The sequence below is a fragment of the Ambystoma mexicanum genome, chromosome 2p (assembly GCF_040938575.1).
Source record: "Ambystoma mexicanum isolate Mex_15411 chromosome 2p, UKY_AmexF1_1, whole genome shotgun sequence".
Taxonomy (NCBI): Eukaryota; Metazoa; Chordata; class Amphibia; order Caudata; family Ambystomatidae; genus Ambystoma; species Ambystoma mexicanum.
In genome coordinates, this window is record NC_090923.1 from 462842505 (window position 1) to 462869451 (window position 26947).

Below are 26947 nucleotides of genomic sequence, written 5' to 3' on the forward strand. Positions count from 1 at the left end.
CTGGCACTGCCTGAGGCTGCAGGACTGCATTCCCCCTCTGATCTGCTGGCCCAGGAACAGGATCAGATGTTGTGGAGTGTGACCCTGCATCCGCAACCGCCAAAGGCGGACCTACCAACACTGGCATCCCCATAGAGGGTTCTACCCCTGGTGCACGTGGGTTGGACAGAACAGAATCCCTGCCAGAAGCACTCACCTGCGACAGTACATAAGTCTCATCATCCGATTCAGCACCTGAATAGAGGTCTGGGGAGGTGCACCCAGAGACACCCCTGGACAGTATGGTCTGCAGTAACAAAGGGTTTTCACCCACCCACACACCATGCCCTCCACTGGTGCCCGGTCGTGGCTGAGATCCCTCCTGGGTCTGCACCATCTCCTCAACCTCACCAGCATCAAGTGCGTCATCACCTGCAAAAACATGAAATACAACAAATGGAAACAGGCATGAGCACCATAGCACACACATAGGCCTGACAAGACAGAGATCCTGTACATGATTTACACATGTCCCACATGACTATAACCCTGGCATGCATGCACTGTCAATGAGTTGGAAGGGGAGGCAAAAAGCAGACACTGAGGACACCAAGATGGAAAAGCAACACACTTGCTGCATGGTGAATGAGTACTGTCACCCATCCATGTGAGACTGACATGATGAGATGAAAAATCCTAAATAGTGTGGCAAAATATGCATGTGCCACACACTGCAACACATCCAGTGTACAATAATACAGCGATTGTAGGCAGATGTACACATCAATGGTTGCTCACTTTAACATGACAGGAAACAACTATCATGTTCCACATGCAAATAGGCCCTAAAAATAAATGTGAGCAGGCCTAATCATTCACATAACCAGGTAACAAATGTGGCCCAATTGGTGGTGTAATCAATGACAGAAGCATGTAACATATGTGGCATTAGGGCTGAAAAATGCGTAGCAAAAATGGGAGAATTGAAACAATCAGCCTGAATGAAAACTGAAAAAATCTGAACAATGTTGTTGCAAGATGACATTTCAAGTGCAACTGCAGTAATGAGGCGCTAATTGGCTACTGTGGGCAGAAGGGATACTGTCATACCCAAATCCAAGGCACGTGAATGTATTTGAGGAAGCACATGGGTGACCGATACCACTCTGGAGTACACACCCTCACCTGACACTCAATCAGAACCCGTCACCTGAACAACATACACATGGATTACGCACACATGCATGGGCACTCACCGGACAATGTGTCGTAATCAGGTAGGTCTCCCACGCCTTGGATCTGTTCCTCTGTGACGAAGGTTCCAGCAACAGACTCATGTTCAGTGAGTTGGTTGTCCTCTGGAGGAGACCCACCGCCAGTCACCAGAGTAGAGGCATGATTTGAGGCCAGCTTGTTCTTTGCTCTGCGTTTCAGGTCATTCCACCGCTTGTAGCAATCATCAGCTGTGCGCCTCACAAATCCAAGGGCACTAATGTGGTCTGCGATGGTCTGCCAGTGTGCCTTACGTTGACCAGGTGTGGTCTTGCACCCTGCAGTCACCACCATTTCGCGAGTGCATCAAGTTCGGCATCATTAAAGCTAGGCTTCCTTGACATGCCGTAGTGTGGAGCCGTGTCTGGGGTCTCTGTCTGTAGTGCCAGAGCACCCTTCTTCTTCTTTTTCAAAGGTGGTGCGGATCCTGAGTGGCTTACGCCGCTGTGGTCAGTAGGGGCAGAAGCGCCAGTGGACTGTGTACTAGGAGTGTGCGAAGGCTTGGTGCAGGCATTGGCTGCAGGGTGATGTTGGCAGGGCCACCGTCGGTTTGATGGACCTGGACCGGCAATGTCCCGGCTGGGAGACTCAGAGCTGGGGTGGATAGAGCTGCAGCTGCCCCTGCAGCCTCCCCACCCTGCCTACTTGGGGCAGCAGATGACATTGCTGCCCCAGATCCACTTGGCCTGGTGACACCAACTTACACCGCCACACGTGGCTTAGACTTGCTGACCTGGAAGTCAGCCTGGGAGTCTTCCTGTGCCGGTTCAGGTGCCACAATGGTCCGGTCCAACAAGGGCTGAGCTGGGATGGTGTCAGCTACGTTTCCCACAACCATGGGGGGGTGGGGAATGGGTGTCCCTGATTGGTCCTCCACACATGGGGGTCTAGGGGCACCCTGCAAATCCTGGCCACGTCCCCGACCGCACCCACCACGCCCACCTTTTGAAGGTCGGCCACCTTTGCCTCCCTTACTGCTTGGTCGCCTCCCAACCATGGCACTGATGTTGTTGTGCATATGGGAGTAGCAGTAAACTATTGTCCTGGGTGATTGGGGGTTGAAGGGGTAGGGTACTAGATGGATTTCATACCCTAGTGCTCTAGCAAGGCTTTCTGGGACCCCTGGGGGAAGATGACGGGTCACGCAACGCACAGGCACCCCGAAAACAAAAATGAACGTGCACGCAACCCCCCGTAGACCACGTGCGTGGAAAATGAACCCGCACTACGCTGTGGCACCCATAAACACAAAAATAAGCGTACGCGTAATACACGCAGCCTACAATGACCTCTGAAGGGGTACGCGACACACGGGGCAAGCACAGTTGGTAAATACGTGCGCGACTCACCGTATGCCTGGAAAAAGAAAGTGAAAAAGACACCCCCGCTAAAAGACGAATTGTACGCTGTCTGAGGAAACAGGACAAAAGAAGAAGTGACCGCTGTTTGAGGAAACAGGCACAACAACAAAATTGAACACTGTCAGAGGTAACAGGGAGTACGAACTTGAAACGCTGTGAAGTAATCGCTTGTGAACCGACAAGAAGTACAAAATTCACCCACTCGCTCTCCACGAAAAGCACCTACAAGTAAATGGCATCCTACATGTACCTTTTAAACTGGCCCACATGTACAACGTCACTTACGCGTGAATGCGCTAAGGCCCTTTCCTCCAATTACATGAGCTGACACTCGGATGTGCAGTTTTTGCATGTGTACGATGAACATGCACCTGTGTTGAGGGAAACGCCCTTGTGCGTCACGTCACAGACGCGCTTACACGCTAAAGGGCCTTTGGTCCACTGAATTTGCGTACGTGCGGTGTATTCAAATGCTGATTCACTATGCACCCGTCACGAGGGAAACACCCGCGCGTGTAACATCACAGACGTGCTTACGCGCTAAGGCCCTTTCCTCCTTTAATTACACGCAGATGTGCAATTTTTTCACGTGCCAAATCACTCCATATCAAGCTGGCCACGTGACAACGCCCAGAAGGCCGAATTACTGCACCGAAGAGCCCTGAGCACACTTCCACCTGCCATCTGCTGCTGCCTGCCTGCCTGCTGCCCACGTGCCCTGCTATTTGCTGCCTGTACGTCAGCCAGGGGTGAAGTTGCTGTGACCACCCCTGTTGGAACTGAAGACTCCCGACTGGGATACCATCGCTCCACAGCCCAGCGCCAGGACCCAGTCGCCCACCCTCACCTGCCTCTGGGGTTGCCATGTCAGGCACAACACCATCTGGCACCACTGGCAACCCCCAGCCAGAGAGGCAGAGGGCCACCAGCTTCAGTGCCAGTGAAGTTGGTGTCCTGGTGGAGCAAGTCCTGGAGCAGTATGATGCCTTCTTTGGAAGTTTGCGCGCCGACTATGAAGGACGGACCAGGATCTGGATGGACATTGTGACTGCCATCAACGAGGAGGTGGTGGCAGTCCGTGACATCAAACATGTCAAGAAGCGCTGGGAAGACTTTTGGTACAGGGGCGTGAGGCTGACACATGTGAGTCCTCTCATGTGTGAGACACATGGATGGTGTATGTGTGGGTAAGCATGCAGGCCAAATGCAGATGTGGGAGCACACATGTTTGAAAAACTGTGTATGTACGTTGGCATGGTTGTGGTGTCACACATGGATGTTGGTTCCAGCTGCATGTATCTGCACTGTGTACATGTGCATGTGTGTGTATTTGACAAGTGTGCAACTGTGATGCAACAAGGATGCATGTGGCACTGACATGTAGAAGGCTGAATGCCAGATGTGACATGGATGGCGATCTCATCACTCTGACAGTTAGTGAACATGTACACATGCATGTAAGTGTGTTGGTGTGTGTGCATGTGTTGTGTACTCCCCGTGTTTCATGTGACATCAGGCGCACCTTCGGATGCTGATGCTGTTGTATGTGTATGGATGGTGCTGCCTCGTGCAATATTGCTGTGGAATTGCTCATGTGTGTGAGTAGAAATGACATGTGTGTTAGGGAGTATGATGTCATGTCTGAAGTTTGACACTGCCACTAATGTACAACTGTCATGTCTGTGTCAGTCCATTGTATGGTGCCCTGATGCCTGTGTTCTATCTCTCCCTGTCTGCAGCGTCAACTGATGAAGAGGGCGGAGAGGGTGCTGTGGAGCAAAGCAGCAGGGAGTCTGGTGCCGCGTCCCAGGCCGCAGCTGCCGAGCGTAGGTCCAAGAGGTGGAGGTTGGAGATGGACTCCTCGGCAGCAGAAGGGGCAGCTGAGACCCACAGGGTCTGACGGAGGAAGATGGCATGGAGTCATCCAGGTTGGTGGGGGGTTTGGAGGAGGTGGAGGCCGTGGAAGGGACACACACGGGGTCTGGAGGTGGGGATTCCACTGGTGCCAGTGGTGCAGTGCAGGGGCAGGGACAGGAGGCAGCACAGGCCGCCGCGAAGGTGCCTGTGTGTAATCCTGCCCCTGATCATGTGACTGCATCATCCGCACCAGCGGGGTGTACATGTATTCGGAGGGGTGCGCAGGGAGTTTTACAAGCGTTTTAGTGGTTGGGGGGCTGTATGCTGGTCCAATGGCCTGTGCGCCATGTATGGGATTTGTGCGCTGTGCATGGCGCACGGGGAGGGGTTGGGGGCATAACTGGCGCTGCTGCAGGGTCGCCGCGCCACGGCTGATTTTTGATGTTGAAATCCATGAATACGCAGTGCACGGAAATGGATTTTAGCGCACGCGGCTGGTGCAGACTGTCGCACGCGCACACTGTGCGCCAGCCGCGTGCGCCACTTGTGTGCTGGATTCTATGAATTACCCCGATAGTGTCCTTCATGCACCAATCTTACAATTTCAAAGACACAAATGTGGGAAATTTTGTTGTCGCAAATATAAAAACAAATGGAAATACTACACCAAATGCCACTTTGGTTTCCCTAGACCAGTTTCAACAACAGGTCAAGTAAACAACTTCATGTCTTCAGTTAGACAACGGGCCCCATTATGAGAATGGAGGTAGGCATGCCGATCTTACCGGCATGGCTACCACCATTCCGGGTACGGGGTCCGGGTTCCTGGAATGTGGAAATACTGGGTCATTCCGACCTTGGAGGGCCCAGTATTTCCCCATTCAGAGAACCCGGATTTGTTACATCCCCATTCTCATTTCAGCCCCCATAGGGCTCAATGGGAATGGGGAGGATTCAAACAATGGGCACGCTAATGACGGGCCCAGTGTTTTGCATCCTGGTCTCCTTGCAGCATCCACTAAGGATGCCTGGTTTTCAAAGTGGTACTCCTGTTTGGGTAATATATGTCAGTATTGTCAAAATGTCTTGGCTGTTGGGACCATTTGTGGCTATTGTTTCTATGTCCTCATATGATTTGAGAACTCTTTTTCTAGATTTAGCAGGACCAAGACTTAGCCATACTATTCAGATTTTCCATACAAGGCAGTACCGATTCAAAGGTCTGCAGCTTCATAGCAGCCACATTCTCTATGAGAGAACATTTTATGCCTCAGCTGTACAATTTCTGTGATAGTCTTTTGTCAGATGATATGTCATCCGAGAGGTCCTGAAGCTCTGTTTTCTCTGCTTTGGTTAAGTAGGCTGTGACAAATTGTGCAACTGCAGTGGAATTGTCTGCAATGTACTGCACATCTATGTTTGCATTTCATAGGAGGGCAATGATTGCATTGTAATCATTGATGTATTTTGATTCTTCTGTTCTTTTTATGTAATATGTGTTCTTAGGTGATTTACCTTTGACACTATGGGCCTCATTACAACGAAGGTGGTAGGGGGTTAACGGCGCCGGTAGCACTGCCAGCCCTGTTAACCCCCTACCGCCTCATTACGAGATCTCCTCGCGGGATCCGCTAAGGACGCTTGGTAAAACCTATCCACTACAATTAACATTCTAAAAAAATAATTACATCCAACGTACAAACTCTTCAATACATACCCTCTTCACCCAATGCTTTTCTAACGACCCAAAACCAACATCATACTAAAGTAAAATAGCCAGTAGTGTGCCCAGTGTTTAGTATGTCCGCGGACAACCCCGGTGAATGCGGACACCGCAAACACATCACTGCCTTCTCCCACCTAAACAAATACAGCATTTGACCCATCTCTTACTCCCCCACCCTCCCCAAGCACTCATACACACCAACACACTCCCCAAAATTTAATTTATGCTCACTTCCACGCCGCCCTGTCTGCAGATGTCCGCGGATCCAATATGGTGGGCTCATCAAAACAATGTGATGCACCTCACGCCTCATCCCAGCCAATCAGAGAATATGTTGCATATCTGTGGGCATGATGTAAGCTGATCAACCAATCGCTGTCCTGTTCGCGGAGCAAGCAGGGAAGTGTGTCCATGGAGCGGACATAGATAGCACTAATTTTTTTAGACCTACTTTTTGGTTGTTTTAAAAAAAACTACTGGACTGATTTTCAGCAAATTTACAAAAGCCTGCTTTCGGGACCAAGCCACAGCTCCTGCCACAAATTTGGTGAAAATCTGTCCAGCGGTTTGAGCTGTAGGCGCGACAGAATTATTTTTCTGCATTCAGTCTATGGGAAAAAAATACATTTTAGGACCCCCCCTATAACTTTGCCCCCCCTTGACCAAACCTGACCAAACTTTGCAAAGATATTCAGAGAGGCCATATACTTATTTTGCAAAAATTGGCGAGGATTTGTTCACGGAGAGCAAATTTAAAAGCCACCCAAAAAGTGTTCTTCCTATGGGTTTAGCAACTTAAACTGTGACTACATGGCCGCTACCACAGGACATGTTTTATATATATATATATATATATATATATATATATATATACATATATATATATATATATATATATATATATATATATATATATATATATATATATATATTACATGGCCACGGTAGTGGCCATGTAGTTATGGTTAAGTTGCTGTTTCCATAGGAAGAGCACTTTTTGGGTGGCTTATAACTTCGCTCTCCCTGGTCGGATCCTCACCAAACTTTGCAAAAAAAGTATTTGGGTCACTCTGAATATTTTTGCAAAGTTTGGTGAGGATTCTTCCAGGGGGGGCAAAGTTATAGGGGGGGTCCCAAAACTATTTTTTTTCCCATAGACTGAATGGGAAAAAATCTTTGCTCGTGCCTACAGCCCAAACCGCTGGACGGATTTCCATCAAATTTGGACCAGGAGCAGCGGCTTGGTCCCGAAAGCGTGCTTTTGCAAATTTGGTGAAAATCCGTCCAGTAGTTTTTTTTAAAATGACCAAAAAGTAGGTCAAAACAAAATTAGTGATATCTGTGTTCGGTTCGCGGACACACTTCCCTGTTCACTCCGCGGACAGTGTCTTGATTGGCCAATCGTCTTGCGTGATGTTCGCGGACATGCAACATGTTCGCTGATTGGACGGCGTGGAGAGTGAAGCGCGTCAGATTTTTCGGTAGCTCCCGCCATCTTGGATTCGCAGACGTCCGCGGACAGCGCGGTGAAACTTTGTTCAAGATGAGTATTTTGTAGAGTGTGTTGGTTTGTAGGAGTGTTTGGGGAGGGTGGGAGTGTATGAGATAGGATGAAAGTTGTGTTTTCTATGTGTTAAACGTTCTTTTTGTGTTCGATTTGTTTGCGGACATCACAGGTGTTCTGAAATGTTCTAAATAAACTGACTGGGGGGTGTTCTGAGGACTCAATATGTGTCCGTTTTGTTAGCAAGAAAAGTGAAACTGTTCTAAGAACACTCGCGGTGTCCGGGGAGTGTTCGTAGGGGGTGTCCTGAGGACGCTCTCCATATTGTTCTCTGTCAAGTTGAATGTGTTCTAAGAACACCCGCGGTGTCCTGAAATGTTCGCAAATAAACAAAATGGGGGTGTTCTGAAGACGTTTTTGAGAACACTCCCGGTGTCCTGAAATGTTCGTAGGGGGTGTCCTGAGGACGCTGTCCGTATTGTTCTCTGTCAAGTTGAATGTGTTCTAAGAACACCCGCGGTGTCCTGAAATGTTCGCAAATAAACAAAATGGGGGTGTTCTGAAGACGTTTTTGAGAACACTCCCGGTGTCCTGAAATGTTCGTAGGGGGTGTCCTGAGAACGCTGTCCGTATTGTTCTCTGTCAAGTTGAATGTGTTCTAAGAACACCCGCGGTGTCCTGAAATGTTCGCAAATAAACAAAATGGGGGTGTTCTGAAGACGCTTCTAAGAACACTCGCGGTGTCTGGGGAGTGTTCGTAGGGGGTGTCCTGAGGACGCTGTCCGTATTGTTCTCTGTCAAGTTGAATGTGTCCTAAGAACACTCGCGGTGTCCTGAAATGTTTGCAAATAAACAAGATGGTGGTGTTCTGAAGAAGCTTCTAAGAACACTCCCGGTGTCCTGGAATGTTCGTAGGGGGTGTCCTGAGGACGCTGTCCGTATTGTTCTCTGTCAAGTTGAATGTGTCCTAAGAACACTCGCGGTGTCCTGAAATGTTTGCAAATAAACAAAATGGGGGTGTTCTGAAGACGCTTCTAAGAACACTTGCGGTGTCCGGGGAGTGTTCATAGGGGGTGTCCTGAGGACGCTGTCCGTATTGTTTTCTGTCAAGTTGAATGTGTCCTAAGAACACTCACGGTGTCCTGAAATGTTCGCAAATAAACAAGATGGTGGTGTTCTGAAGATGCTTCTAAGAACACTCGTGGTGTCCGGGGAGTGTTTGTAGGGGATTTCCTGAGTACGCTGTCCGTATTGTTCTCTGTCAAGTTGAATGTGTCCTAAGAACACTTGCAGTGTCCTGAAATGTTCGCAAATAAACAAGATGGTGGTGTTCTGAAGAAGCTTCTAAGAACACTTGCGGTGTCCTGGAATGTTCGTAGGGGGTGTCCTGAGGACGCTGTCCGTATTGTTTTCTGTCAAGTTGAATGTGTCCTAAGAACACTCACGGTGTCCTGAAATGTTCGCAAATAAACAAGATGGTGGTGTTCTGAAGATGCTTCTAAGAACACTCGTGGTGTCCGGGGAGTGTTTGTAGGGGATTTCCTGAGTACGCTGTCCGTATTGTTCTCTGTCAAGTTGAATGTGTCCTAAGAACACTTGCGGTGTCCTGAAATGTTCGCAAATAAACAAGATGGTGGTGTTCTGAAGAAGCTTCTAAGAACACTCCCGGTGTCCTGGAATGTTCGTAGGGGGTGTCCTGAGGACGCTGTCCGTATTGTTCTCTGTCAAGTTGAATGTGTCCTAAGAACACTCGCGGTGTCCTGAAATGTTTGCAAATAAAAAAGATGGTGGTGTTCTGAAGAAGCTTCTAAGAACACTCCCGGTGTCCTGGAATGTTCGTAGGGGGTGTCCTGAGGACGCTGTCCGTATTGTTCTCTGTCAAGTTGAATGTGTCCTAAGAACACTCGCGGTGTCCTGAAATGTTTGCAAACTAACAAAATGGGGGTGTTCTGAAGACGCTTCTAAGAACACTTGCGGTGTCCGGGGAGTGTTCATAGGGGGTGTCCTGAGGACGCTGTCCGTATTGTTCTCTGTCAAGTTGAATGTGTCCTAAGAACACTCACGGTGTCCTGAAATGTTCGCAAATAAACAAGATGGTGGTGTTCTGAAGATGCTTCTAAGAACACTCGTGGTGTCCGGGGAGTGTTTGTAGGGGATTTCCTGAGTACGCTGTCCGTATTGTTCTCTGTCAAGTTGAATGTGTCCTAAGAACACTTGCGGTGTCCTGAAATGTTCGCAAATAAACAAGATGTTGGTGTTCTGAAGAAGCTTCTAAGAACACTCCCGGTGTCCTGGAATGTTCGTAGGGGGTGTCCTGAGGACGCTGTCCGTATTGTTCTCTGTCAAGTTGAATGTGTCCTAAGAACACTCGCGGTGTCCTGAAATGTTAGCAAATAAACAAGATGGTGGTGTTCTGAAGACACTTCTAAGAACACTCGCGGTGTCCGGGGAGTGTTCGTAGGGGGTGTCCTGAGGACGCTGTCCGTATTGTTCTCTGTCAAGTTGAATGTGTTCTAAGAACACCCGCGGTGTCCTGAAATGTTCACAAATAAACAAAATGGGGGTGTTCTGAAGACGTTTTTGAGAACACTCCCGGTGTCCTGGAATGTTCGTAGGGGGTGTCCTTAGGACGCTGTCCGTATTGTTCGTTGTTAAGTTGAAAGTGTTCTAAGAACTATCGCGTTGTTCTGAAATGTTCGTAGGGGGTGTCCTGAAAACGGTGTCCGTATTGTTCACTGGCAAGTTCAAAGTGTTCTAAGAACACTCACATTGTTCGCGGACATTCAAAAATTTCCCATAGATCATAGTTGAAATGTTTGACTCTATGGATGTGATATGCTGCGGTGGTTGTTGCCAGGGCATAGAGTCTTGAACCACCACAGTATATCACATTCATATTTGCTTATAACTTTGGGTGAAAAACAAATGTATAAGGAACAAAGGTATTAGATACTATGGATGTGATATGCTGCTATGGTTGTCCTTATTATTGTATACTTACTGTTTGGTCTAGTAATGGGAGTCCATGTTTTTCTTCTTCATTTCTGTGATAAAAGAAAATAGCATGTTAGTATTAGTATTTTGTAATGACTTATTACATTGTATAAGGAATATACTTTTATTTTTTTTCGACCCTCATATTTAGTAGAGTACAAATCAGAGTACTGTGCAATTTTCTCAGTTTCTGTATTTGTTGCTAAAATCATTGGGTCTGTGGGAGAAAAAAAAAATCCATGTTGGATTAAAAAAAAAAACTTTTTCTGTTATGCTACAGTTTATTTGTTTGTTTGTTTTCAATGTTCACTTTTTGTTTCTGGCTAATGCTTTATACTTTGCTTTGTTGTATTTTTTTTGGAGCAGTAACAGATTCTTCATTTGTTTTGATATTATAAAATTTTGGAGCAGTTAGATACCAATTGGCATATTCTAACTGTCTATTTTTTAAATATATTTTAGTGGTTTTGATTTACCTATTTGGATATTGTTAAATTTTGGGACAGTTAGATACCAATTGGCGTATTCTAACTGTGTATTTTTTGGCCTAATTTAGTGGTATTCATTTATCTGATTAGTTGTTGTAGAATCTTTGAGCTGTTAGATAGCTTTTGGAGTATTCTAACAGTTTATATTATTTTAATACAAATTTATAATTTTGGGACAGTTAGATACCAATTGGCGCATTCTAACTGTGTATTTTTTGGTCTAATTTAGTGGTATTCATTTATCTGATTAGTTGTTGTAGAATCTTTGAGCAGTTAGATAGCTTTTGGAGTATTCTAACAGTTTATATTTTTTTTAACACAAATTTACTTAAAGGTTTAAATACAGTTTATTTATCAAATTTTGGTTTTAAGAACATCAAATAAGCGTTTGTAAGATTTGCTGGTAATCTCTGCTTTAGAGTAATGGTACTATCATTACATTCAAACCATCCACATTTCTTTTTTATATATGCCGTGTAGTGCCCTGAATTGGTTGTGGCTCCTGCGTGGTAGATTATACCTATTGTTGTGAAGGTTTTCTTACCAAGTGATATTTGACTATGTGTGAATCCAGTCAGCTTGCAGTTGTTTTTAGTACCATCTGCATTGTAACGTAGAAGCATTAGTATTATGTATTTACTATGTGTTTGTATTACTAACGTGGAGCGATTATCTGAATTGCAGGTAGAGCATAATCTACCATGGTTTGCATTTTGTACAAGTTGCTGAAATGGAATGGATTCACAATTTGGTATTGATATATATATGAAGCGTTCATTGGGAATTTCTTCTTGTGTCACATTGTTGCACAGAGTGCATGTATGTTTCCACATGTATGAAATCTTGAAGATTTCATTTATAGGTATGTTTTTGTTTTCCAGTACTAATAGTAAGTACATTAGAAATTCTTGTGGATGTTCCTGTGAGTTTATAGTGAATTTCACCATTCCAGCACAGTAGTCCAATTGTCGTCTTATTCCAAAAACACTATCAGGGTAATTAATAGAATTTCGCAGAAAAGTGTCGCAAGCGGCTGGCGCAGAGTGTCCGCGTACGATTGTCTGCGCCAGGCGCGTGCGCCAAAACCGATTTCCGCGCACAGCGTATTCATGGATTTTAGGCTCCCCAACCAGCCGTGGCTCAGAGTATCGCAGTGACCCTGCAGCAGCGCCAGTAGCGCCCCCAAGAACGCCCTCGCGCAAGGAAAAGCCATCAAAATCGCTAAATCATCGCAAAGGGCTGCGCTAACCCTGGACCAGTTTACAGGGCTGCCAAACAAGGAACGCAAAGCGGGTAACGTTCATATCAGGGGTACGCGGGAAGTTTTACATGCGATTAGCCAGGGTACGTGTATGACAGGGGTACGCGTGAAGTTTTACACGCGATTAGCCAGGGTACCTGTATTACAGGGGTACGCGGGAATTATCACACGCGATTTGGCTGGGTACGTGTATGACAGGGGTACGCGTGAAGTTTTACACGCGATTAGCCAGGGTATGTGTATTACAGGGGTACGCGGGAATTGTCACACGCGATTTGGCTGGGTACGTGTATTACAGGGGTGCGTGGGAATAATGACACGCGATTTGGCTGGGTACGTGTATTACAGGGGTGCGCGGGAATTATTACACGCGATTTGGCTGGGTACGTGTATTACAGGGGTGTGCGGGTAGTTACACACGCGATTAGGCTGGGTGGGTCCTCACAGGTGTTCCCTGTACACCCTCCACGGCCCCTGCAGGCAGCCCACAAAACAGGGGACTACCCTGCACACCTGCTCATGTCTCCCACCCCCCCAGCAGTGTGGGGCACCCTCCATCAGGCCCCCACTCATGTCCCCAATCACCCCCACCCCCCAGCCACCATGGGCAGCCCCCACCAGGCTCCCACCCATGTCTACCACCACCCCCACCCCCCAGCACTGTGGGGCAGCCTCCACCAGGCCCCCACTCATGTCTCCCACCACCCCCACCCCCCCAGCCACCATGGGCAGCCCCCACCAGGCCCCCACTCATGTCTCCGGCCCACCCCCCCCAGCCACCATGGGCAGCCCCCACCAGGCTCCCACCCATGTCTACCACCCCCCAACCCCCAGCCACCATGGGCAGCCCCCACCAGGCCCCCACTCATGTCTCCCACCCACTCCCACCCCCCAGCAGTGCAGGGGCAGCCTCCACCAGGCCCCCACTCATGTCTCCCACCCACCCCCACCCCCCAGCCACCATGGGCAGCCCCCACCAGGCTCCCACCCATGTCTACCACCACCCCCACCCCCCAGCCACCATGGGCAGCCCCCACCAGGCTCCCGACCATGTCTACCACCACCCCCACCCCCCAGCCACCATGGGCAGCCCCCACCAGGCCCCCACTCATGTCTCCCACCCACCCCCACCCCCCAGCCACCATGGGCAGCCCCCACCAGGCTCCCACCCATGTTTACCATCACCCCCACCCCCCAGCAGTGCAGGGGCAGCCTCCACCAGGTCCCCACTCATGTCTCCCACCACCCCCACTCCCCCCAGCAGTGTGGGGCACCCTCCACCAGGCCCCCACCCATGTCTCCCACCACCCCCACCCCCCAGCCACCATGGGCAGCCTCCACCAGGCCCCCACTCATGTCTCCTACCCACCCCCACCCCCCAGCAGTGCAGGGGCAGCCTCCACCAGGCCCCCACTCATGTCTCCCACCCACCCCCACCCCCCAGCCACCATGGGCAGCCCCCACCAGGCTCCCACCCATGTCTACCACCACCCCCACCCCCCAGCCACCATGGGAAGCCTCCACCAGGCCCCCACTCATGTCTCCCACCCACCCCCACTCCCCAGCAGTGCAGGGGCAGCCTCCACCAGGCCCCCACTCATGTCCCCCTGGACCTCCACCCCCCAGCATCCAGGGGCAACCTCCACCAGGCTCCCACCCATGTCTACCACCACCCCCACCCCCCAGCCACCATGGGCTGCCCCGACCAGGCCCCCACTCATGTCCCCCTGCCCACAGGCCCTGACAATCCTCAAGCATGGGCCTCATGGCCAGCCACCACAGCCCAAAGACACAACCAAGTATTACATGCGCCCATGATACTACTCCAATGGAAACAATGTAAATCAACACATGTGTCTCACACACACACAATGGTTGCAAGTGAACCTGAAAACCCATATCATGACATGCATGAAAACAATGAGATGAAACCACACATTGAAGAATGTAAAAATCCAAATAATGTATTAAAAACAACAGTAATGGCAATCAAAATTAAACAAAATACACAAGTAAAAAAATAACAAAATTAAGCTGGCTGTCCCTTTTCAAATTAAAATCAATAAATGATAATCCAAAAAAATTTCTTCCAAAGTTCAAGTCCATAAAAAGGAAATGAAGGGAAAAAAGAAATAGAAAACCATTGCTCCATGGGAAAAAATATTCATAGTAAAACAAATATCCAAATCCAAAGTCCAACTATGTACAAAGTATTCAGGGTCCATCATCCCAACAGAAGAAATGAAACCTACCAAACCTATCTAAAATGGAACTATATACAAAAGGTGGAGCAGTGTCCGTCGACTCCAAATAAAAATAAACTATAAAGGAAACCTATCACTAAATAACTATATACAATGGCGGCGGGCCAGTCCAGCGGCTCACTTAGTGGTGTTCCGGGCCAGGGCATCATCGAACTCCTCGTCTATGTCCCGGAGGTGGTCCTGTTCCATGGCCCTGAGGGTCCGCAGGGACGCCGACATGTTCACCTCCAACTCCCTGCGGATTGCCTCGAGGCACTCGGCCCGCCTCAGGGCCCTCCGCACGGAGTTCTCCGCCCTGACCATCGAGAGCCGCGCCTCTTCGGCCCGCCGCCGCTCCGCATCTATGGCGTGGCCCAACCGCTGCCACACGGAAGACACTTCCCGTCCAGGGTCCTCCTGCCCTCCGGCCGATGCCTGCCCCTCCGATGTTGAAGGCCCCGAGCTATCGTGGCTCCCACCTACAGCCTCCTACTGCTGCAGCTGCTACTGTCCATGTGCCCTGTCCGATGGTGCCTGCACATCCTCCTCCAGCTGGGGTGCAGTCGTTGATGTGGCCACCCCTGCTGGACGTCCGACTCCCGACTGTGGCAGGGATCTGTTGTCCACCAGCCTGGCCGCACGGTCGGAGGCAGCTCCACAGGGCACCCAGGTGACACATGGGTGGGAAGATGGCATGGAGGACGACTGGGGCATAGGGGGTTCCGTGGAGGAGGGGGTCGGAACAAGGTCCAGGAAACGGAGGAATCCAGCCCTGGTGAGCTGTCCCAGTGGGTCAACGCGGTCAACGAGCCATGCGAGAAGACGTACAGACTCATCATGAAAAGACTGCAGGTCAGCTCGCATGGCCCGTTGACGCAACGCCACCCCACCCTGGACAGGCTCAACCTGGTGCAGGATAGCCACATCCGCAGGGAGAGGAAGGCCAGGTGTTGTAAGCCAATCCCCTCCCTGAGAACAGGTCTGGCGGTAGGCATCCCCGCTGGTGCAAGATGATGCAGTGACAGGAGCAGGGACAGGATTGCACACAGGCACCTCCGCGGCGGCCTGTGCTGCCTCCTGTCCCTGATCCTGCACTGCACCACTAGCACCAGTGGAATCCCCACCTCCAGACCCCGCCTCTGTCGCTTGCTTGGCCTCCTCCTCCTCCAAACCCCCCACCAACCTGGATGACTCCGTGCCATCTTCCTCCGTTGGGCCCTGTGGGGTCCCAGCTGCCCCTTCTGCTGCCGAGGAGTCCAACTCCAACCTCCGCCTCTTGGACCTCCCCTCGGCAGCTGCGGCCTGGGACACGGCACCGAACTCCTCACTCCCCGACGAGATCAGAACCTGGGAGGGGATCCGGGCCTTGCGTCTCCGGCTGGTGGTGCGACCCCTGCCGCTGTGCTCCACAGCACCTTCTCCGCCCTCTTCATCAGTTGACGCTGCAGACAGGGAGAAAGAAAACACAGGCATCAGGGCACTGTACAATGGACTCATACACACATGACAGTCATACATGAGTGGCATTGGTAAACCTCAGACATGGTATCACAATCCCCAACACACGTCATTTCAACTTGCACACATGAGCAATACCACAGCCATATTGCAACAGCCAGCACCATCCATTCACATACAACAGCATGAGCAGCCAAAGGTCATCCACACATCACATGCAACATAGGGAGTACACTACACATGCACACACACCACCAAACTTGCATGCATGTGTACACCTCCGCCAACTGTCGCAGTGTTCCGATCGATATCCATGACACACCTGACAATCATTCCTCCACATCCTGTGCCATGCAAGCCCACACACACAAGCACCATCCATGTGTCACACATGAGACCCCTCGCATGTGTCACCCTCACGGCCCTGTACACCCCCCCTACTTGCCCACATAAAAATACATGTTCAACCTGCACACTCCTGGCACACCACACGCACAGCTTACAATCAGTATGCATGTACACTTACTGCTCGACTCCAGACGGGTCTGCCTCTCAAGGACCTGGACGTGGAGCGCTGGGGATATGCGTTCCAGGACCCTCATCTGATCTTCCGACAAGTGGCCCCGGCGCCCCTTAGCATCCGCTGCCTTCAGGAGGCGCCGGGCCTTGTTGAGGGTCCTGGACCTGAAGTCCTCCCAGCGCTTCCTAACACGTTCGTAGTCGCGGACTGCCACCTCCTCCGCGTTGATGGCAGTCACGATGTCCATCCAGATCCGAGTCCGTCCTTCCTTGTCGGCGCGCAACCTTCCGAAGAGGGCATCATACTGCCCCAGGACATGCTCAACCCGGACACCAACTTCGGTGGCAGTGAAGCTGGTGCCCCTCTGCCTCCTTGGCCGGGGGTTGCCACTGGTGCCAGATGTTGCAGTGCCTGACATGGCAACCCCAGAGGCAGGAGTGGGTGGGCAGCTGGGTCCTGGGGCTGGGCTGTGGGGCGATGGAAAAGCAGTCGGGAGTCTTCGGTTCCAGCAGGGGTGGTCACAGCAACAGCACCCCTGGCTGATGTGCAGGCAGCAAATGTCAGGGCACGTGGGCAGCAGGCAGTCAGGCAGCAGCAGATGGCAGGTGGGAGCATGCTCAGGGCTCTGGGGGGGCAGTAATTCGGCCTTCTGGGCAGGAGTGTGGTCTTCAATGTGTGAACGCGTGGCCAGCTTGATACGGAGTGATTTTGCACGTGAAAATCCAGCACGTCTGCGTGTAATTCGAGGAAAGGCCCTTAGCGCGTAAGCGCGTCAGCACACGTCTGTACATTCATTGGCTCAAAGGCCACCAGCGTATGCGCGTCTATGAAGTCACGTGCACGTTGAATATGGCACACGTTTGAAATGTTGCGTGTTAAAAAAATGAAAGACACGTCCGAGTGTCAAAGCGTGTAATTGGTGGAAATGGCCTTAGCGCGTACACGCGGAAGTGACAAAGCGTGTAATTGGTGGAAATGGCCCTAGCGCGTACACGCGGAATTGACGAAGCGTGTAATTGGTGGAAATGGCCCTAGCGCGTACATGCGGAAGTGACGCTGGACGTGTGGGCCTGCATAAAAGGTACGTGTAGAACATCATTTCCTTGTACGTGCTTTTCGTGGAGAGCGAGTGGGTGAAATCTGTACTTCTTGTTGTTTCACACGCGATTTACTTCACAGCGTTTCAAGTTCGTACTCCCTGTTACCTCTGACAGCTTTTTCTCTTTTTTCTCTTTTTCTGGTTTTCCTGGTCCTGTTCCCTCAAACAGCGTTTCCTTCTACTGTTTTCCTGTCTCCTCAGACAGCGTACAATAAGTCTTTTGGCGGGGGTGTTGCCAACACGCACACGCGCTTCTTTTTCACGCTCTTTTTCCTGGCAGACGGTGAGTCACGCACGTATCTAACATCTGTGCTTGCCCCGTGTGTAGCCTACCCCTTCAAAGGTCATTCTAGGCTGCGTGTGACACGCATACGTTCATTCTTGTGTTACTGGGTGCCACAGCGTAGTGCAGGTTTTTTTTTCTGCACACGTGGTCTAGGAGGGGTTGCGTGCACGTCATCTCCCTTTTTTGGGCTTCCTGTGCGTTGCGTGACCCGTCATCTTTCCCCAGGGGTCACATTCAGCCTTGCTAGAGCACTAGGGTACAATTACCATCTGGTACCCAACCCCTTTGACCCCCAATTGCCCAGGACAATAGTTTACAGCCACTCCCATACGCACATTAACATCAGTGCCATGGTTGGGAGGTTAGGAATCCGTAAGGGTGGCAAAGTTGGACGAGCCACAAGTGGTGGCCGTGGTGGATCCGGTAGGGGACGTGGTTGTTACTTGCAGGGTGACCCTGTCCCCCCATGTGTGGAGGACCAGTCAAGGGCACCCATAATCCCCCCACCCCCCCTGGTTGAGGCTGATGTGGCTGACACCATCCATGCTCAGCCCTTGTTGGACCAGCCCATTGTGGCACCAGACCTGGCTGACTCCATGGCTGACTTCCAGGTCAGCAGGCCTATGACACGTGCGCTGGTGCACGTTGATGTCATCAGGCCACGTGGATCAGGGGCAGCAAGGTCATCTGCTGCCCCAAGTAGGCAGGGTGGAGAGGCTGCAGGGGCAGCTGCGGTTCCATCCACCCCAGCACTCACACACCCAGCCAGGACAGTGTCGGTCCTAGTCCATCCTGCTGACATTCCCCCTGACACCATTACACTTGAGCCAATGCCTGCACCAACTCCCATGCTGAGTGTGCAATCCCACACTCCTGATACAGAGTCCACCAGGGCTCCTGCCCCTAGTGTCCAGAGCGGCGTAGGACACTCAGGATCACCACCACCTTCCAAGCGGAAGAGGAAGAGTGCTTGTCCGGCACAGGCTGATGCCCCAGACACGGCTACACAGTCCGGCCCGTCGAGGAAGCCCAGCTTCACGGATGCCGAACTGAATGCACTTGTCGAGTATGTGTCCGCACATGATAACGAAATGGTCATTGTTGCAGGATCCAAGACCACACCTGCACAACGCCAGGCACACTGGCAGACCGTTGCGGACATCGTAAGTGCCCTTGGAATCGTGAGGCGCACAGCCAATGATTGCTATAAGCGCTGGAATGACCTAAAGCGCAGGGCAAAGAATAAGCTGGCCTCAAGTCATGCCGCAACTCTAGTGACTGGAGGTGGGTCTCCAGTAGAAGACATGGAACTCACTCCACATGAGTCAGTCGCTGGGACCTACATCACGGAGGAACAGATCCAAGGCGTGGGAGATCTGCCTGATTATGAGGCATTGTCCGGTGGGTGCACATGCATGTGTGTGTCATCCATGTGCATGGTGTGTGTGAGAGGACTTCTGTTTGTGTGCCAGGTGAGGGTGTGTGCGCCTGAGTCGTTTGGGTCACCCATTTTTCATGCAATACATTCTGCGCAGCAGCATTTGGCCATAGCAGTATCCCTTCTGCCAACAGTAGACATCTAGCCGAACAGCACGCCAGTTGCCCTTGAAGTGTCACCTTGCCACAACATTGTTGCTTATTTTTCTCTGTTCATTCAGGCAGATTGTTTGCATTCCACCGCTTTTACTAGGCATTTCTCAGTCCTCTAGTCACATGTCTGACATGGCTATGGTAAAGTGGAGTGACTTTGTTACCTGGATATCATTTGTTTAGACATGTCCCTGTGCAATCGGACCATTTTGGACTGGCAGCTCCAGGTGAAAAATCAGACCTGTTTGAATTAGAAAAGCTATTACATGAGGGAACTGGACTGAATGAATAAGTGCTGCCCTCCTCTCCATCTTCACTCAATAGCAATGGTACATGCCATCTGTGTGATGGCATGTGTATTTCACCTGGCAATCACAGGCCAATGTGTGATGCCACTGCTAGGCAGCATGCAGAAAATGTGTTCATCTTCCATCTTGGTGTCATCAGTGTGTGCCATTTGCCTACCCTTCATACGCAGTGAGGGTGCATGCATGGGAGGGTTTTAGTCATGTGGGACATGTGTCAATCAAGTACTGGTTCTGTTGCTTCTCAGCCCTCATTGTGTGCCATGGTGATAATGCCTGTTTCCATTTGTTTGCTTTTATGTCTTTGCAGGGGAAGACGCACCTGATACTGCTGGGGTTGTGGAGATGGTGCAAACCCAGGAGGGGTCTGAGGGCTGACCGACCACCAGTGAGGGACGTGGTGTGGTGGTGGGTGAGAACCCACAACTGCTGCAGGTCGTGCTCTCAAGGGGTGTCTCTGGCTGCACCTCCCCCGAGCTGTACTCAGGTGTTGATTCGGATGATGAGACCTACGTGCCGTCGCAGGTGAGTGTTCCTGGGAGGGATTCTGTTCTGTCTGACCCACCTGCACCAGGGCCAGAACCCTCAATGGCGATGTCAGTGTTGCCAGCTACGCCTTTGGTGGTTATGGATGCAGGGTCACACTCCGCGACATCTGATCTTGTTCCTGGGCCAGCAGATCAGAGGGGGAATGCAGTCCTGCAGCCTCAGGCAGTGCCGGCACAGCAAGGCGCAGTTCGCCTTGCCCCAGACAGGTGTGGTGCCCGCCGACGTGGTGGCCGTACGCAACCTGGCAATATCGCATGGGAGCAATCCATTTACGGTATGGCAACCCAACAGGCAGCATCATCAGAGATGATGGCTCAGGCCATGGATAGGGTGGCCACTTCCATTGTCCCCCCCGAAAGGCTGATGGAGCGACTACAGCAGGCAACTGACTCCATCTACCAGTCACACAGGGAGGACATGTTGGCGTCCAACAGGGACAGGCGGGCGGCACTGGCGACTCTGCAGGAAGCCATCTCCATAGAGTCCGAGGGCCACAGGGAAGCCCTGAGGCTGGAACTCCTTCACCTCAGGACGACTCTTGTTGAGCTTGAGGCTTCAACAAACCGAAGGACAGAACAGCAGCTGGAGCGTCTCACCCGTACGCTCTCAGCTGAGATGCAGGCAACTAGGGCGGAGGTCCGGGCATCCCGTGAGTTGTTGCATGGGACCTCCGCACACTCATCCTCCAGAACGAGACCTATCACACCCGCATGCTTGCAGCCATGGAGGAACAAACTAGGGCCTTGCGTGGGCTGCCTACAATAGTGCCACCACCTCTGGATGCAGCTGCATAGGGTGAGAATAGCGACAGCAGTGATACTCCCACAATAGGGTAGCCGTGTGGGCCATGAGCCCATGGAGGTGTTTTTTTTTCCGCAAGATCCACACAGGTGGGTTTTGGTGTGCACCCTGTCCTCGGACCTCCTGGGTGGCCTCCTCAACCCCCCCGGGCCCATTAATGGCCATTTTTGATTTTTATTTTTTTTTGGTACAGTGTGTTGCCTTGTGTGGCTCCCGTGGGCATACGCTGCATTGTGCCTGGGCACATGCAGGCTTGTCATGTATTTGGTTCAGATGCTTGGGTTTTTGTCACACACAACCCTCCTGCTTCCCGTTTCCATGGGCTTGCAAAGGCTGTGCCCAAGTGACATTGACGTACATGGTGACATTGGACTCCCACTACATGTGTGGGTAGTCTAGTCAATACTGTGTATACATTCCTAGTGCATATTGCTGTTGTGTTGTACACTGCATGTTGCATTGATGTGTAACTCATCATCCATGTCTACCTCCTAATTTGCAGGTCCTTTCCTCATGTCTACACAAGGCCCTCTACTTTGGAGATGGAGTCCATGTTGGCAGCAGTGCAACTACAAATCTACATGGCGGCAACACTGTACAGTTGGAAGTGGTGGGAGTGCAGGCATTTCCAGGTGGTGAGACTACTAATTCCTTACATTCGTAATGTCATGTTAATGGTAGTTTTGAGGGTCAGTAGCTGATAAGTGTTATTGCTAAATACCTGCTCAAGTGTGTTGTTGGTCCTGCATTACTGTGAGCATTTCAGGTGTCGCGAGTTTCAATTAGGGACACTGTACTTTGTGACACTTGTGTCATGTTGTGGGGATTACTTTGTTTACCCGCACATAGCATGACATGGCATGGTGTGTCGTGTGGTGGTGCTGGGGATGGGTTGGGTGACATGGCACTGTCCTCATGTTGCATTTTGCAAGTGGGTATTCATTTTAGCTGCATGAATGTGTTTTTTCACGAAACTGCATTGGTGGTGTCTGTGTAGGTAGGGATGCACACATTGTAACACTTCCAGGTGAACAATCTCAGGCTGATATGGTTTTGACGGTTGATTCTCCAGACATTCAGGATCAGTGTCAGGTTGAGTCATCATTGATTGTCAGATGGTATGTGCTAGGGCAGTGTGCACTCCACAGGGGTGTGATTTCTATGTGAAGTAATTAGCCACTAGCTGTGTATGGGCTGCCTCCCCCCGTGCCCTTTCCCCTCCCATGCACAGTGGGCGTGCATGTGGTTGGGGATGTGGGGACACCACCATGTCCACGGCCAGGCCCCAGCGTGTTGCAACGTTGTGCAGGACACATGCTGCCACTATGATCCTGCACACTACTGGGGGAGCGTATAACAGCTGCCCGCCAGAACGGTCAAGGGAGCGAAAGCGTGACTTAAGCACTCCAAATGTGCGTTCCACTATGCCCCGGGTTGCAATGTGGGCTGTGTTATATCTTACCTCGGGTGGCGTGGTGGGGTTCCGAATTGGCGTCATCATGTGGGGGCTGAGAGGGTAGGTACTGTCCCCTGTGGAGGTGGTGATGGGTAACATTGGTGGGGTTGTGACCTTGCTCAGTATCTGACATGCATGCATGTGCAGTGGCATTCATACTCACCAAGCAGCCGTGTATCGCCATGCCGCCCAGCTTCTAGGTCCCGGCTTAGGGTGGACATTCGGTAAATGAAGCTGTCGTGGGTGGACCCGGGATAGTTGGCATATACTGAGGTGATGATTCCCTTGGCATTACATACTACCTGCACGTTGATGGAATGCCAGTGCTTGCGGTTCCTATAGATGTGCTCAGATGCCCTGGGGGGACGTAGAGCCACATGGGTGCAGTCGATGGCACCTAGCACTTTGGGGAATCGTGCCACACCGTAAAAATCCAGGGCTGCAGCATGCCTTTCTGCAGGTGTTCTGGGCAGGTATATGTGCCTGCGGACTGATGGGCGTGCAGTGATGATGTTCAAGACCTGGTGTAGGCAGCGTGACTGCGTGGCCTGTGACACCCCACCCACTATGGCACTTGTCCGCTGAAATGATCCAGTGGCTAAGAAGTGCAGTACATTGAGGACCTTCTCCAGGGGGCTGAGTGCTTGGGAGCACAGGGTGGGTGATGTGAGGTCATCCTCCCACTCACTCACCAGGTCCAGTATTATGTGTGGTGGAAACCTGTACCTCCCATACACCTGGTCATCAGGCATCCCGAAAAGGCTGGTTCTGGGTGTGAAAATTCTGGCCCTGACTATCCTCCTCCTCCTCCTTTGGTAGCCCACGGCCACTGCTGCTAGGAACGGTATATTCATCCTGGCGTCTGAGCTTGTTAGTTTTTTGCGCGCAAATTTATGCGTCGCGGGTCGACGTATGCCTGCTTCCTACTGACGTACGTGTTTCTTTGTGCGTGTTGTAGGCGAGTGTGTGAAGCTTCCCGCGCACCCCTGAAATACAGTACCCAGGCCAATAGCGTGTGGAAATTCCCGCACACCCCGGAATACACGTGCGCTGATGTACTCGCGTGTGTAAGTGCCCGCGCACCCCTGAAATACACGTACATAGGCCAATCGCGTGTGCGCGCACTTTTGTCCAATTACACGCAATGACACTCTGACGTGCAGTCTTTCCACGTGTGCTCCGTCATCACGTGCTATGAGAGAAACGGGTCACGTCACAGACGTCACAGACGCGCTTACGCGCTGAGGGCCTTTGGTCCAATAGAATCGCGTATGCGTGCTGACGCGCTTACGCGCTAAGGGCCTTTCCTCGAATTTCACGCTGACGTGCAGAATTTTCACGTGCCAAATCACTCCGTATCAAGCTGGCCAAGCGAAAACACACGGAAGACCACGCTCCTGCCCAGAAGGCCGAATTACTGCCCCCCAGTGCCCCGAGCAGCCTCCCACGTGCCATCTGCTGCTGCCTGCCTGCCTGCCTGCTGCCACCGTGCCCTGCCATTTGGTGCTAGCACATCAGCCATCTGCAGGGGTCCAGTTGCTGTGTCCACCCCTGCTGGAACAGAAGACTCCCGACTGGGATAACATCACTCCACAGCCCAGCCCCAGGACCCAGTTGCCCACCCACTCCTGCCTCTGGGGTTGCCATGTCGGGCACTTCGACATCTGGCACCAGTGGCAACCCCAGGCCAGAGGGGCAGAGGGACACCAGCTTCACTGCCACCAAAGTTGTTGTCCTGGTGGAGCATGTCCTGGAGCAGTAAGATGCCCTCTTTGGATCGTCCCGCGCCAGCAAGGAAGGACGGGAGAGGATCTGGCCCGACTGTGTGGTTGCCATCAACGTGGAGGGGGTGGCAACCCGCGACGTCCAGAAGATCAAGAAGCGCTGGGAGGACTTGAGGTCTACGACCCTTGTGAAGGCACGGCGCCTCGTGGTGGGGGGCCGGGGCTGCATGAGTTCCATCCAGATGAGGGTCCTGGAACGCGTACGCCCAGCGCTCCACACCAAGATCCTTGAGAGGGAGACCCGTCTGGAGTTGAGCAGTAAGTGGCCAAGCATTGCTGTGTGAGACAGGGCATGTTGCAGTGTGCTGGTTGTCTGATACTTGCCTGTATGTGTGACATAGGCCATGTACGCATGTATGTGTGCAGGGACATCATGGTGATGCATGTGCGACCAGTGATGTGTGAACCACATGGTCGTTGCATGTGTTTAAATGCGACATGGGGAGCCCTATGTAGATTTTACACATGAGAGCATGCCAGTTTCTGTTCCTGGACATGGGTGGGGGTGAGGGATGGGTGCTGATGCCAGGTACATATATGGTAGCCATGTCTGTGTGCCTGACCTGCGTGTCTGTGACTTGTGAATGCCATGGATGCATGACACATGTGTGTGACAATGCACAGATTCACTGATGCAGCCTAGTTATCCTTGTATCCGCTGTGTTTGGGGTGTATGAGGCCAGATGGATGTGACTGAGGTGAAGTGTGTGCATGTGATAGGCATGACCCATGATGCATGTGAGTTCCATATCATTGTATGTTTCAAGAGTCCATTGGATATGTATGGAAATGTCCATGGCATGCACCATGCCTGTTACTGTGTGTGTTTTGCCTGGACTGACCCATGTGTTGTGGAGGGACATGATGGAAGTGTACTTTGACAGTGGTACTCATCTGCTATTGGTTCCTGTCTAGGGGACCATTGTACAGTACCCTGATGGTTGTGTTCTATGTGTCCCTCTACGCAGCGGCTAGTGAAGAAGAGGGCGGAGACGGCGCTGTGGAGCAAGGCGGCGGGGATGCCCCCACGGCTGCAGCGGAAGGGGTGGGTGAGCTCCCACAGGGGCCTGCTACGGCGGAAGACGGTGAGGAGCCATCCAGGTTGGTGGTTTCCACAGAGGAGGAGGAGGCCGCCACTGAGGCACACATGGGGCCTGGTGGGGGCATCCCTGCTGGTGCAAGTGGTGCAGTCCAGGGGCAGGGGCAGGAGGCAGCACACGTCACCGTGGAGGTGCCTGTGCATGTCGCTGTCCCTGACCCTGTGAGTGCACTACCATGCACCAGCAGGGATGCCCCGTCCCAGGCCCGTCCGCAGGTAGAGGGGATGTCCATGTCACCTGACTCCCCTCCACCTGTGGACGAGGGGACCCGTGGCCGTATGGAGAAGGTTCTGATTGGGGTTGCGATGCGCGCGGGTGCAATTCGTGATGACGTGCGTGCTTCCCGGGAGGAGCACGCACGTCATCACGAAGAGCACCGTGCCGACGTGGCCCAATTGGGATCTTCCATGTTCGGGGGTTTCCTGCATGTGTCGGCCAATCTGGCGGCCCTCTTCTCCTCTGTGGAGGCTATACGCTGGTCGTTCTCCTTGCCGTCTTCCGGCCCAGATGCCACCAGGGCCCCCTGTGGACCTGCCCTGACCAATGCAGCCAGCTCGGTGGGGATCCCATCCCTGCCACAGTCGGGAGTCGGAGGTCCAGCAGGGGTGGACACCACAGCAACTGTACCCCAGCAGATGGAGGATGTGCCGGCATCATCAGGCAGGGCACGTGCACAACGGCGTCGGTGGATTCCATCAGCCTGGATGCCGTCGTTCTGGCAGAGACAGTTGCGTCGAAGGCAGCAGCAGAGTCAACGTGGGAGGCATCATGGCTCGGGGCCATCAACATCGGAGGGGCAGGCATCGGCCGGAGGGCAGGAGGACCCAGGACGGGAAGTGTCTTCCGTGTGGCTGCGGTTGGGCCAGCAGATTGGCGGCGGGCGGAAGAGGTGCAGCTCACGATGGTAAGTGCCTCGAGGCAATCCGCAGGGGGTTGGAGAAGCAGATGGCGGCCATGGAACAGGACCGCCTCTGGGACATCGAAGAGGAGTTTGATGATGCACTGGCCCGGAACACCACGGAGTGAGCCGCTGGACTTGCCCGCCGCGTTTGTATATAGTTCTTTAGTTTTAGGTTTCCTTTATTTCTTCTTATGATTTGGAGTCGACGGACACTGCTCCACTTTTTGTATATAGTTGCATTTTAGTTAGGGTTTTTTGTAGGTTTCCTTTGTTCAGTTGGGCTCATGGACCCTTGGATGTTTTGTACATAGTTCTTCATTGGATTGTTTTATTTTATTTGTTTTTATTTATTCACCATGTGTTAGGCGGAAACCTGTGCAGTTCCCTCTGGGACCACTGCAAAAGATTTAGGA